Source organism: Macaca fascicularis, chromosome 14 (genome assembly GCF_037993035.2).
Source record: "Macaca fascicularis isolate 582-1 chromosome 14, T2T-MFA8v1.1".
In the NCBI taxonomy this organism is placed as follows: Eukaryota; Metazoa; Chordata; class Mammalia; order Primates; family Cercopithecidae; genus Macaca; species Macaca fascicularis.
The window spans coordinates 124,739,314-124,752,806 of NC_088388.1; the positions used below are offsets into that span (position 1 = coordinate 124,739,314).

General features: G+C 50.6%; 1 protein-coding gene across 10 annotated transcripts in view; it reads right to left on the reverse strand.

Moving 5' to 3' along the window:
• The window catches only part of RPUSD4 (RNA pseudouridine synthase D4), a 138,359-nt gene that overhangs the window by 99,471 nt on the left and 25,395 nt on the right, over window positions 1-13,493 (reverse strand). For 2 of the 10 annotated variants that reach the window (XR_012423916.1, XM_045369991.3), the window contains exon 8: window positions 9,289-10,230. The exons of the other annotated variants lie outside the window; for them this stretch is intronic. The gene's annotated coding sequence lies outside the window, so the exon portion shown is untranslated. Of the gene's footprint in view, window positions 1-9,288; window positions 10,231-13,493 lie in introns of those variants that run through there. 10 annotated transcript variants of the gene reach the window in all.

Genomic DNA, 13,493 nt, shown 5'->3' on the forward strand with positions numbered 1-13,493 from the left:
CCACTGGAAGGTCTTCGGGGACAATAATGACCACAGAGCTGTTGTCTCCTGTGATAATGACGCCTGCTTCTGGGGACCTCCTGAAGGCCCTGCCTGAGGCTGTTTCACAGTTGACTTTTAAAAAAATAAGTAGGAGTGCATTCTGAAATGGTAAAAAAGTATAGTATAGTCATTTATCATCACCAGTATTGTGTACTGTGCATAGTTGTGTGTTCTGAACTTTCACGTGACTGGCAGCGCAGTAGGTTTGTGTACACCAGCATCACCACAAACACGTGAGCAATGGGTTGTAATACAACGTTATAGTGGCTGCGATGTCACTATGTGAGGGAATTTTTCGTCTCCTTATAATCTTATTCAGCCCCCGGTTGTATACGTTATCCATCGTGGACCAAAATGTTGTGCAGGGCATGATTGTTCTCGAAGCAGACAGGAGCCAGGGTGACGCAAGCACTGAAAATCATGTTGCATGGAGAAAGTGTGAAAGATCTGGCATTTTTAGCCCAAAGAAGAAAAGGCCCTCAAAATGCTATCTTTCATTTATATATTCAAATATTCACGGGATGCCTATTAAGTGTTAGGTAGCATGCTATCTGTTACCATGGCAATCAGAAAGTCTCTTCCAGGTGTTCATCCCAGGTTCCATCCTCAGGAGGCAGACCCGTCTGCCAGCTACTGGGACTGTCAGCTGCTGATGGCTTCCAGGGCACAGTCTGATGCAGGGAAAGAAAGGCCTGGCCTCCTTGTCACAATCTAGGTCAACTCCAAAGAGCCACCCCAGCTCCAGGGCCCCTTGTGGGACCAGATGAGGCCTTGGTTCCAACCATAGTGGGATTGGCTTCTCCCTCTGACCAATACCCCCTTGCCATTTTCTTCCAGGATGCCTCCCATCAGAGTCCGGCTGGGGGGTGACAGGGGCATGCCAGCAGGCGATGGCAACCCGGTTGACAGGGCCAGGGATGGGCAGTACAAAGTTCTGTGTCCCCCCACTTCCCCCGCCGCCCGCCCAGGAGATGCACCTAACCCAGCCTTGGGGGTCAGGAGACTTCCTAGAAGAGACAAGCTGAAATGGGCTCCACCCCCGGGGAGGAGGGCGGGCAGAAATGATTTTCACCTCCAGCTTGTTCTAAATGAAAGAAGAAAGACCACCCTCCACCCCCACCCCATTTACTGTGAGCCCAAGGCTGTGCTGACAGGGTCTCCAAGGAGTGGCCCTGCTCCATCTCTGCTCTTCTGGCCTCATGGATCACTGCCCAGAGCCTGCACGGACACGACCCCTAGTTCTCAGCTGCTGGACGCTGCCAGCCCATCAGAGGGTCCCACGACAGGAAGAAGGGGCTGTACGTTTTTAGATTCGGTTTTCCTGCCCCCAACCCCCACCCTATCCAAAGTGAAGCTGAGCTCAGAGATTAAAAACTCATTCCCGTGCAGGAAATGAAGACGTTGCCAGGACCTCCCAGCCGGGAAAATATGAACAAGATGCCTCGTGCCGTTGATGAACTCCCCGCTTTCAGGGCCTCGAGGGAAGGCGGGAAGATGGGCTGCTAGCCCAGGCACTCCCATGCTTGTTCTCAGCTGGGCTTCACCCCCGGAGTGTGGGAAGTCCCTGGCTGCTGTGGCATACACAGCCATAACATGCCCTGGCTCCCGTGGTCAGAAACTGCCCATTCAAGAGGCAGAGAGGCATGGGAGCAACATGGAACTGGCTCTGGGTTCCAGCCCAGCTGCGTAGCCAACCGTGAGACCTGGGGTGTCTGTTCACCTTTCTGGGCCTTCGTTTTGCTACCTATGCAATGAGATTGTTGGGCTTCTAGACTCCCCCGGTGTCTTCCATCTAATTCTAATTTCTGAGGAAGGAAAAGGAAAAGTTTACCAATATGATGAAAATCTTATAGCCCAACAACTGAGATCTTGAATCCAACAGGATTCCAAAGAGAGTAAAGAGCCCACAGACATCAGTGAGAAGTCTCTTCAAAACCGTTCTGGAGTTTCCCTCAGGTTCTAGGTTGAGGTGAAAACTGATAGAAAGTTCAGACTGAGAAGGCAGTACAGCATTTCCTTCAGCCCTGCTGCCAGAGAACCTGTCCTCAAGTGTGGATAACAGATGCCCTTGATGGCACTCCTCCATCAGCCCCAATCTTAGGCCAAGGTGGACACAGGATAACTCTGCAGAGCATAATTCTGCAGAAGATAACTGACAGCCACGAGAGCTGCTAGCATCTGGGAGCATGCACTATCATCTGGGAAGGACATCCTTTTTGACAGAGGGACAGAGGGTTAACATGAGACGTATCGGTTATCCATCACGTAACCATCACTACAAACACATAAGCTTTTTTTGTTTGTTTTGTTATTGAGACAGAGTTTCACTCTTGTTGCCCAGGCTGGAGAGCAATGGCGTGATCTTGGCTCACTGCAACCTCCACCTCCCGGGTTCAAGCGATTCTCCTGCCTCTGCCTCCCGAGTAGCTGGGATTACAGGCGTGTGCCACCATGCCCGGCTGACTTTGTACTTTTAGTAGAGACAGGGTTTTGCCATGTTGGCCAGGCTGGTCTTGAACTCCTGACCTCAGGTGATTGGCCCCACTCAGCCTCCCAAAGTGCTGGGATTACAGGCGTGAGCCACCGCGCCCGACAAACACAGAAGTTTAAAGCAGCATGTGCTTATTATCTCGTGGGTTCTCTGAGTCAGGAATTTAGACGGAGCTTTGTTAGGGTCCTCTGGTTCAGGATTTCTCACAAGGCTGTGATCAAGTTGCTGGCCAGGACTGGAGTCTCATCTGAGGCTCAAATGGAGGAGGATTCACTTCCACAGAGAACTGATGGGAGACTCAGTTCCTCGAGGGCTGTCAGACATCACCAGCCCTCTGTTCCTTGCCATGTGGGCCTCTCTGATATGACCATCTGCTTCGTGAAAGTGTGCAAAGCTCAAGGGCAACAGAGAGGGCCTGCTAGCAAGAGGGAAGTCATGATCTTATGTCACACAAACAGAAACGTGACAGCCCATCATCTTTGTCATACTGTATTTGTTAGACGTTAGGTCACAGGTCCCACCCACACTCGAGGGGCAGGGACTACAAGGGCTGTGGATACAAGGAGATGGGGACCATTGGGAGTCATCTTAGAGGCTGCCTGCCAGAGAGGAGGCAGAAAAAGGCCACCCACTGAGCCTTGAGCAGAATCAGCCCTGGCAAGCAACGCAGGACCGAGTGTCCCAGCCAGACCAGTTTACATCCAAAAGGTATGTGTACTGGAGGTGAGAACCAGAGGAGAGGCATCTCAGGATGAGATGACGCCACACTGCGCGCACTGACAGCCCGTGAGAATAGTGTCAGAAGAGAGAGCCAGTGGCAGGGTGTGTGGTGGTGATTGTGTACTGGCCGTGTGTGTTCTCAAAAGAAGAGAAAGGACCAGGTCACCATTTGAAGGCTATGATATAAACTGAGGAAGGGATGATCGGCCCACCCTTCACTCCCCTAGTCATCATATGCCTTTTCCAGGGAAGACCCACCCTGCCATCCCCTAGCCAGGAATCAGCCCCACCTATAGCCACTGTAGTGTTGAGATATGGAATTGTCCAGTGCGGCAGAGATGGGGAACTCCAGGCATAATCCGCCTTCTCCCCGGAATTCAGTGTGTCCTTCGGAGACGTCCTCGTTCTTTGCCTCCTGAGTCCCCCCTCCTCAGGCAGCTTCAATGACAAAGCTGTAAAGCACTCTCCGTCCCCGCCTCTTTTTAAAATACAACTTTTATTTTTAAAGACACTATATCTGTTAAGGATAAGGGGCAAAGTTTTCTGCCTTTGTAATACCTGTTCAGGAATTTAATGGGTTAGGAGATTGGTTTTAACTGTGAGGAAGCATCTCCCTCTTGGGCTCAAGCGATCCTCCCACCTCCGCCTCCCAAGTAGCTGGGACTACTGGCACGCACCACCAAGCCTGGCTAATTTTTTTGCAGAAATGGGGTCTCCCTATGTTGTCCAGGCTAATCTCAAACTCCTGAGCTCAAGTGATCCTCCAACCTTGGCCTTTCAACGTGCTGGGATTACAGGTGTGAGCTACCATGTCCAGCCTTTTTTGTCTGCTAATTTACATTTACATTTAAAGATTAATTTTACTTGTATCTTAAAACAAGAATTTTATGTTGGAAAAAGAGAACTAAATACATTTGTATAAAGCCTGTAAATGTCCCATGGCAAATGTTCTGTCTCAGTATTTTCTACCACATTTAGAAACAGGATTCTGCAGAGAGACTTGGGTCATTAAGATTCACCTTTCCGGCCGGGCGCGGTGGCTCAAGCCTGTAATCCCAGCACTTTGGGAGGCCGAGACGGGCGGATCACGAGGTCAGGAGATCGAGACCATCCTGGCTAACACAATGAAACCCCGTCTCCACTAAAAATACAAAAAAATTAGCCGGGCGTGGTGGCGGCGCCTGTAGTCCCAGCTACTCGGGAGGCTGAGGCAGGAGAATGGCGTGAACCCGGGAGGCGGAGCTTGCAGTGAGCCGAGATCGCGCCACTGCACTCCAGCCTGGGCGACAGAGCCAGACTCCGCCTCAAAAAAAAAAAAAAAGATTCACCTTTCCTAAGGAGTTGTAGGCTGCAGATCTGAAGAACACACAGCAGCAATTCGATTTCTCTTTTTACAACTGTACCAAGCATCACAGCTGCAATGAGAGTACAAATACGTGAAAAAATGACTTCACTAGGCTGGGCGCGGTGGCTCATGCCTGTAATCCTAGCACTTTGGGAGGCCAAGACGGGCGGATCACTTGAACCCAGAAGTTCGAGACCAGCCTGGGCAATGTGGTGAAACCCTCTCTCTACAAAAATACAGAAAATTAGCTAGATGTGTTGGCATGAACCTGTAGTCTTACCTGCTTGGGAAACTGAGGTGGGAGGATCACCTGAGTCTGGGAGGTCAAGGATGCAGTGAGCTGAGACTGCACCACTGCACTCCAGCCTGGGCAACAGAGTGAGACCTTGTATCAAAAAAAAAAAAAAAAAAATTCACTCACATAAGATTTAGAAAAATCAGAGTGACCTCAGGCCAAGGCACCACCCGGTGTGGTGAGGTTGACATTCAACCTCACACACTGGGGAGAGAGTGTGTGTGTGTATGTGTACATATGTGTGTATGCATGTACAGATATCTGTCTGTATAAATAACCATGTTCAGCCCCTTAAAAGCCTGTCAATATGATGTTGTGCTCCATATTCACTATTTGAAACTTCAAATACACAGGCCATGCAGAGCAGAGTTTCTTGTGTATCCCTGTTTGTTACCACCAATAAAATTGTGAAGTTTTCCAAATTACTGTTCATCATATATTTCCCTGGTAAGTGTTACCACTTGTGGATGAAGCTAATCACGAATTCACACATCATCTCTCTCCTCTTTTAAGTGGCTCCCACAGCATGTCGCGAATGAAATTCACAGGTTCAGGAGCCCAATACTTTGGGAAGTTTGAAAGCCAGTGTCCCTGTGTCCTCTAGGCAACCCCTAATGTTGTGCAGGTTGTGCCTGCACAAAGGCATCAGTTGAGGGGTGAATGTAGCTCAGGGCTACACTGGAGGGAGGGGACCCTTTGGGAATTCACCTGGAGACACCATATTGGCTAGTTGCCGCCAGTCTCATCATGACCCAGAGGCCACCATGGAGGTCAAGTTCAGCTAAGGCTTCGTAGTCACATATATCTTTGTGATCTTGGTTAAACGACATTTCCTATCTATGACATTGAAAGCACAAGCAACAAAAGGGAAAACAGATAAACTGAACATCATCAAAATTTAAAACCTCTGTGCTTCCAAGAACACCATCAAGAAAGTGACAACACAACCCACAGACTGGGATGACATTTTTGCAAATCATATATCTGATAAGGGGCTTGTATATAAAGAACACTTACAATTGGATAATTAAAAGACAAATGATCCAATTTAAAAATGACCAAAGGATCTGAATAGACATTTCTCCAAAGAGGATATACAAGTGGCCAATAAGCACATGAAAAGATGCTAAACATCACTGGCAATCATGAAAAGTCAAATCAAAACCACACTGAGATACCACTTTGCACCCACTAGGATGTCTAGAATGAAAAAAATAACACTAACAAGTGTTGGTGAGGACATGGAGAAACTGGAACCTCGGGCACTGCTGGCAGAAATATAAAATGGTACAGCCTGTATGGAAAACAATTTAGCAGTTTCTCAAAGACCAGACACGAAGTTTCCATATGACCCAGCAATTCCACTCCTAGACACACACCTAAGAGAAATGAAAACATATATCCACACAAAACTTGTATATCAATGTTCAAAGCAGCATTCTTCATAAAAGCAAAAAGTAGAAACAACTCAAGCATCCATCAACTAAAGAATGAACAAAAAAATTTGGCATATTCATTCAATGGAATATTATTCAGTATTAGAAATGAAGAGCGGGGCATGGTGACTCGCTCCTGCCAGCACTTTGGGAGGATCATTTGAGGAATGCTCACTTTGGGAGGCAGGAGAATCACTTGAGGCCAGAAGTTTGACTCCAGCTTGGGGAACATAGCGAGATTCTGCCTCTACAAAAAAAATTTTTTAAACCCAAGCAATTAGTCAGGCATAGTGGCACGCTCCTGTAAGTCCAGCTACTGGAGAGGCTGAGGCTTGAGCCCAGAAGTTCAAGGCTGCAGTGAGCTATGATTATGCCACTGCACTCCAGTCTGGATGACAGAGCAAGACCCAGTCTGTTTAAAAAAAAAAAAAAAAAGAAAAAGAAAAAAGTGAAGTACTAATCCACACAGATTAACCTTAAAGACGTTATGCTAAGTGAAAGAAGTCAGACAAAGAACCACATACTGTATGGTTACATTTAGATGAAATGTCCAGAATCAGTCAGTCTTTAGAGATAAAAAGTAGATTAATGGTCTCCGAGGGCTGGAGAGAATTGGGGGGCAGGGGATTAGAGGCGTTGGCTAAGGGGTGCAGGGTTTCTTCTGGGGGTGGTGAAAATATTCTAAAATTTATTGTGGTGATGGTTGCACAATTCTGTGAATACACTAAAAACCATGGAATTGCATACTTTAAATGTGGAAATTATATGGTATTGTGAATTCTCAATAAAGTTATTTTAAAAAGAAAGGGAAGACCTCATTTTCTAAGCTAGAGATTCTTAACTCGGAGTCCACGAACCCACTGAATTACAAACTAGTACTGTGAGAGCACTTGTGTATTTTCTAAGATCTGGAGCTTTCCTGAGATTCTCCAAAGGCTCCAAGCCACAAAAAAGAATCCCTGTCCTCAGAATGAGCTGGAGCTGGGGCTTGAAGTTTGGAAGAGCCCCTCACGGCTTCCCTTTTGTGCCTCCCCTGGGGGAGTGGGGGTGTGGAGGGGAGAGGCACCCAGAGGACATTTCCTGTGTGCTTGTTTAATACTCACCCAGTGGTGTGGAGTTGGGTTAGCCGCAGCTCACCCGGGGGGCAGCCACTCTGACCACAGCCTGGAGCCACTGGCTCAAGCTATTCTCAGACTCTTCCCCTTTGTGACCCTCTTCCATCTCCGACTGCCCCCTCCCAGGCTGTCCCTCCAGGACTCCCAAGAGGCCGGCAGTGGCTCCACTTGCTGCTTTTGCCACCTGCTCCAGGCATTAACTGGGACACAGATCCCTGGCTCCTACTGCGTTAAACTCCAATGCTGGAGTCACTCAAAGGTAGAGTGACCATACTACTGCCTCCCTGCGGGGACAGCCTTGGTTTAAACCCGATGTTCCAGTGTGCTTTTTGCTTTTTGTTTTGTTTTGTTTTTGAGACAGGGTCTCATTCTGTTGCCCAGGTTGAGCATGGCTGATCATGGCTCACTGCAGCCTCGGCTTCCTGGGCTCAAGCAATCCTCCCACCTTGGCCTCCCAAGTAGCATGGACTACAGGTGCATATCACCACAACTGGCTAGTTTTTTGTTTTTTGTAGAGATAGGGGCTCACTGTGTTGCCCAGACTGATCTCTAATTCCTGGATGCCAGCGATCCTCCCACCTCGCCCCTCCTAATGTGCTGGGACTACAGGCATGAGTCACTGCGCTCAGCCCTAGTGTGATCATTGAGTGTCAACTTACATTCTCAAAAGTATGCTGGTTTGTAAGATACTGTAAATTTCATTAACCCCTTACCTAAAGATAGAATCGTCAGGCTTCGTGGGGTAAGCAGCACTCCAGCAGTCTCTCAAGCCATCGCCCAGCCTGCAGGAAGGCTTCACGTCCACCTTCCTCAGCAGACAGGTTTCATTCTGTTCTGTTCAGACCTCAGCAGGAAAGAGCGTTGCCACCTCTCACAGGTCTGGCGGCCTCCATTAAGGATGGATGAGATGCCTCCTCTCCCATCTCACCTGTCCTCAGTGCAAGGGGTCGGGGCCTCTCCCCTCTACAATTTGATGTCAAAGGTGCCATTCCTCTGTAGCCCTTGCCACCCTCAGCCTTTTCCTTCTGGGGTGAAAAATCCCAACCCCTTAACGTTTCATTCCCTCCCACCTCCTTCAGTGCCCAAGCCTCTCTGCTCCTTAAGATCACAAACCACGTCTTTTCCACTCTACATAGCTAGTGCCTGGCAGAGGAGGTGCTCACTAAATCATTCTTTGCCTTTTTTTTTTTTTTTTTTTGAGATGGAGTCTCGCTCTGTTGCCCAGGTTGGAGTGCAGTGGTGCAATCTTGGCTCACTGCAACCTCCGCCTCCTGGGTTCCAGCGATTCTCTTGCCTCAGTCTCCGAGGTAGCTGGGATAACAAGTGCCTGCCACCACGCCCGGCTAATTTTTGTATTGTTAGTAGAGATGGGGTTTCACCATGTTGATCAAGCTGGTCTCGAACTCCTGACCTCAAGTAATCTGCCTGCCTTGGCCTCCCCAATTGCTAGGATTACAGGCATGAGCCATCGCATCCAGCCTAGTTCACTCTTCTCAATTTTTTTTTTTTTTTTTTGAGACAGGGCCTCACTCTGTTGCCCAGGCTGGAGTGCAGAAGCACAATCTCGGCTCACTGTAGCCTTAAATTCATAGGTTTAAGTGATCCTCCCACCTCAGCCTCCCAAGTAGCTGGAACTACAGGTGCATGCCATCACACCCAGCTAATTTTTTTTTTTTTTTAATAGGAAAGATGAGGTCTCACTACATGGCCCAGGCTGGTATCAAACTCTTGGGCTCAAGCAATCCACCTGCCTCAGCTTCCCAAGTGCTGGAATTACAGGTGTGAGCCTTACAGGTGAGAGCTTCAGTGGGTTCAAGGGCCCCAAGAATCTCCAGCCTAGAAAATACAGTTCTTCCTCTCTCTTTTTAATAACTTGTTTGAGAATCCACAGTACCATACCATTCACACATTTAAAGCATGCAATTCAATGGTTGCCTTGCCAGCCTTGATAGATAATTTTTGGATGAATGAGGCACTGGCAAAATGAAGCTGAGGCTGCTATCACATTGCATGGGGCTGAGGACACCACAGAGCCTGGGGCCCTGGGTGTGGGCAGCTCCTGCGACCACCCTCTCCAGAAGAGTGGGACTGAGAGGGCTGGCCCCACTGAAATGCACACACGCGGATGCAGCAAGAGGTCGGCCGGGCAGAGGGAAAGGGCATCCCCTTCCATTCCCAGAGCTGCTCTTCTCGGTCACACGCTCAGGGCCCTTCCCCAGAACCGTACTCCTTCCAGCCAAGCCCACTTTTGCAATGAAGAAGGGGCTGCCTTAGATTTTGTATCCAGGGCCCTTCTATTTTGGTCTTCTGGTCAGTATTTACTACCCATTTGACAAGTATGTCCCAAGCATTTCCTATGTACCAGGCCTGTGCTGGGCACTGGGGATGCAGTCGAGAACAAGCCATCCAGATGCGTCTGCCCTGCAGGGCTGTCTTTAATCACGATGTCCAAAGCTGGCTCCAGGGCTACACTTAGAATAAAATAAGGCAGTGATTTCTGGGTTCCTGCAATTTCTGGGTTTCCGGATATCTTCATGTGAACGGCCACCTTTATGTAAGCTTCATAAAGCTGATGGGAGAGTATCTGCTTGACAAGAGAACTTCTGGAGTGATATGAACCATTTTCAAATCTCAGTTCTGTTTCTTCTTGGTTGAGTTACACTTGATCTTAGCCAAAAGGCGGAGAAGAGATCCCCTTGGTTGTTATTTAACCTCCAGCTCATGTATGAAATGGAGACAATCCCATCCACCTTGCAGAATTATTTGGAGGGTCCGATGGGTAACGGCTGTAAGACAACACAGTGTCCAGTACGTGGGGACACTCAGTCAATGGGGCAATGATCACCCCTGAGCACTGGGGTTTCGAATCCCAGCTGATGATTCTGTTGGAGTTGGCATTACCTTGTGTTGCAAGACTGTGGTTCCTAAATTTGACTGGTTTTAAGAATCACTGTGAGAGCTTTTTAGAATTACCAATTTTCAAGACTGAAATCAAACCAACTGAACCAAAAGCGGCAGGGATGTGCCTAGAAATGTGCATTTTTAGAGGTCTCCAAGTTTGCAATCCACAGTGTTAAGCAACTTCTCAAACCCAGCCCTACCCATTTATTTTCCAAAACTCCTGGGAGAGACAACAGAGGTGCAGCACTCTGGAAGCCGGGCCTGTACTCCTCCCCCAGGCAGCCTCCTCTCCACTCTGGGACCAGCCCTGCCTTCTCCCAGGCTGCGGTGGGTCCCATCTGAGCACAGCGGCTGCTCATAAAGCTCCCGATGAAAGGCACGCTGGACAGGAGAGGTCAAGGTTCACACAAGCAGCTCCGCCTTCTGTTTCATTTACAAGTGGCAGTCACCTCATTAAACCCGGTGGGCCTCCACCCCCACCCCACCCTTACCCCCAGCCCACCGCATGCATCCCCACGCCTGGTCCCTCCCGCTCCGCGCTGGCCGGCACACAGAGGCTGGGGTGGAGATCGAGTGGTCCAGAGACGGGCGGGTGACCTGCTGGACACGCCCACCCATACCCCAGACTTGCCCAGTGCCTAATGTACGGAATGCACTCAACACACGTTTGTTAAACGTGGTGTTTATAAACGCATAAAACTGGCATTTTGTAGTTGCTGCAGCACAACTGGTACTTGGAAAGCAGTGCTGATCCCTTCAGAGTCCTGGGGAGGAGAAAAGGCAGTGACTGCCCGGTGCCCCAGGCCGACTTTTCACCTCTCCTAGCCTCTGTTTCCTCCACTGTGAAGCGGTTACCAAGGTGATTAGACGGAGCGGGCCACACGAAAGAGCCTAGCTAACGACTGGAACATTGCAGCTGTGCAGTCGGTGTTCATGAACCCACAGAGGGCAATGCAGACAGCACGTCACATGGAGCTAACTCTGCCCAGGCACAGTGGCTCACGCCTGTAATCCCAGCTACTCGGAAGGCTAAGGAGGCAGGGCAACTTGAGCCCAGGAGGTCGAGGCTGCAGTGGACCATGACTGTGCCACTGCATTCCAGCCTGGGTGACACGAGGAGACCCTGTCTTAAAAAAAAAAAAAATTTAAAAAATTAAACAGAGTTAACTTCAATCATGATGACAGCATGGAGGCTGGCAGGCATGAGGGCTGTCAGACCACACAGAAGGACCTGAGGTCCTCGGGAGGGTTTGCAGGTGGCTCCTGCGGAGATGGGAGCCTGGAAGCCTGGACCTGAAGCAGGGGCTTTAGCCAGGCCCAGGGGCTGTGATGGAGCAGAGAGAAGCCTCACGCCAGGCCTCGAGTGGAAGGGGCGTCTGCACATCTGGGGCCTGGGGAGAAGCAGGCCTGGTGACTCAGTGCGTGTCCAGCAAGGGAAGGGAGCCAGGCGAGGCAGGGAGTGGTCAGCTGGACGCCTGCTGGACTTCCCCCAAGGAAGGCTTCTGGGTCCTGACTGAGGGGTCGTGAAGTGCTGAAGTGCCTTGAGCCCAGGGGCCCATGACTGGAGCTGCCCCTACCATTTCTTTCCCATCTTCAAGCCAGTTTATGAGTGACTGAAGGGTCCTAACTTTAAAGTGTTACCTTAGGATCATTCCCCAGGGCCCCATGCTGGGGTGGAGATCGAGTGGTCCACAGACGGGCGGGTGACCTGCTGGACACGCCCACCCATACCCCAGACTTGCCCAGTGCCTAATGTACGGAATGCACTCAACACACGTTTGTTAAACCCCACTCCCCTGCAACAGCAGAGCCCTGCCTCACCCCTCCTGGACTCAGCGCAGCGCTGGTGCCCACCTCTGAGTGGTAGAGGCTCCTGCATTTCTATACAGCAGGGGCCTGGGGAGGCTGGAAGGGAGGTAGAGGGGACCGGTCATCAAACATTTGCAGAGCAGGCTCAGTTAGTTAGTTTGAGAGAGGAGCTGATGGAGATCATCAGAGGCTAAAGTCCGCCACTGCCCCACAGAGCCCCGGCTGCAGGATGCCAGAGAAAAGAGCACCATTCCTGCCTCCGTCTCTGTGAAGGGCATCCCGGGCTGGGACCGGATGAGGTGAAGGTGGCTCCTCACTTCCCTGACCAAGGCCCTGCCCGTGGCTCTGACCGCCCTCTCCTCGCCTCTGCCCATCCCTCCTTGCCTTCCTACACAGGTCTTGTGGGGGCTCGGGGCACCCCCATCAGCACCCCTGCATCGTGCGGCCGCTGCTGGGCCTCCCCTAAGAGGGACTCTCCCCAGTGAAAGGAAGGCTGGAGAGAGGACGGGGCAGAAGTTGCCACCCAGAGGAGAGAAGAGAAATTCACACTGAAGGAGAGACCGGAGAGAGAAAATGAGACAGAAAATGAGAGGCAGGGAGGGAGGCAGGTGCGAGGGGACAAGAGTGTAATCTTAACAGAAAGGAAGGCACTAACCAGAGAACACGTGCTGGGGCACAGAGGGATGAATACCTACAAACGCTGAGAGTCAGACAGGGACAGAGACTGTGGCAGGGACCACAACAGAGGCTGACAGATGATGGGCAGCCTGTCGTCTTTTGGAGCCAGGCCCTGTTAGGAGAATTCCTGCCTCAGTTGATGCTGGTGGCAGGACGCAGTGTGCCTTCCCTTCCATTTTTCCAACTGGAACCCTAAACGCAGCTCCAAGATCTCCCCATCCTCTCTGAGGTTCCGGCGGCAGTCAGACCCCCAGGACAGGTCAGCCAGGTCGCTGGGCCTGAGAGCGGCCCCCCCAGGGCCCACCTTGGGCAGGTGGGGGAGACCGTGGGCTGCCAGGAACAAGGAGCCCCCAACAAGTACAAGAAGGACCCTAAGGGCCGGGCACGGTAGCTCACACTTGTAATTCTAGCACTTTGGGAGGCTGAGGCAGGCGGATCACGAGGTCAGGAGATCGAGACCATCCTGGCCAAAATGGTGAAACCCCATCTCCACTAAAAATACAAAAATTAGTCAGGCGTGGTGGCGTGCACCTGCAGTCCCAGCTACTCGGGAGGCTGAGGCAGGAGAATTGCTTGAACCCGGGAGGCGGAGATTGCAGTGAGCTGAGATCGTGTCACTGCACTCCAGCCTGGTGACACAGCGAGACTCCATCACAAGAAA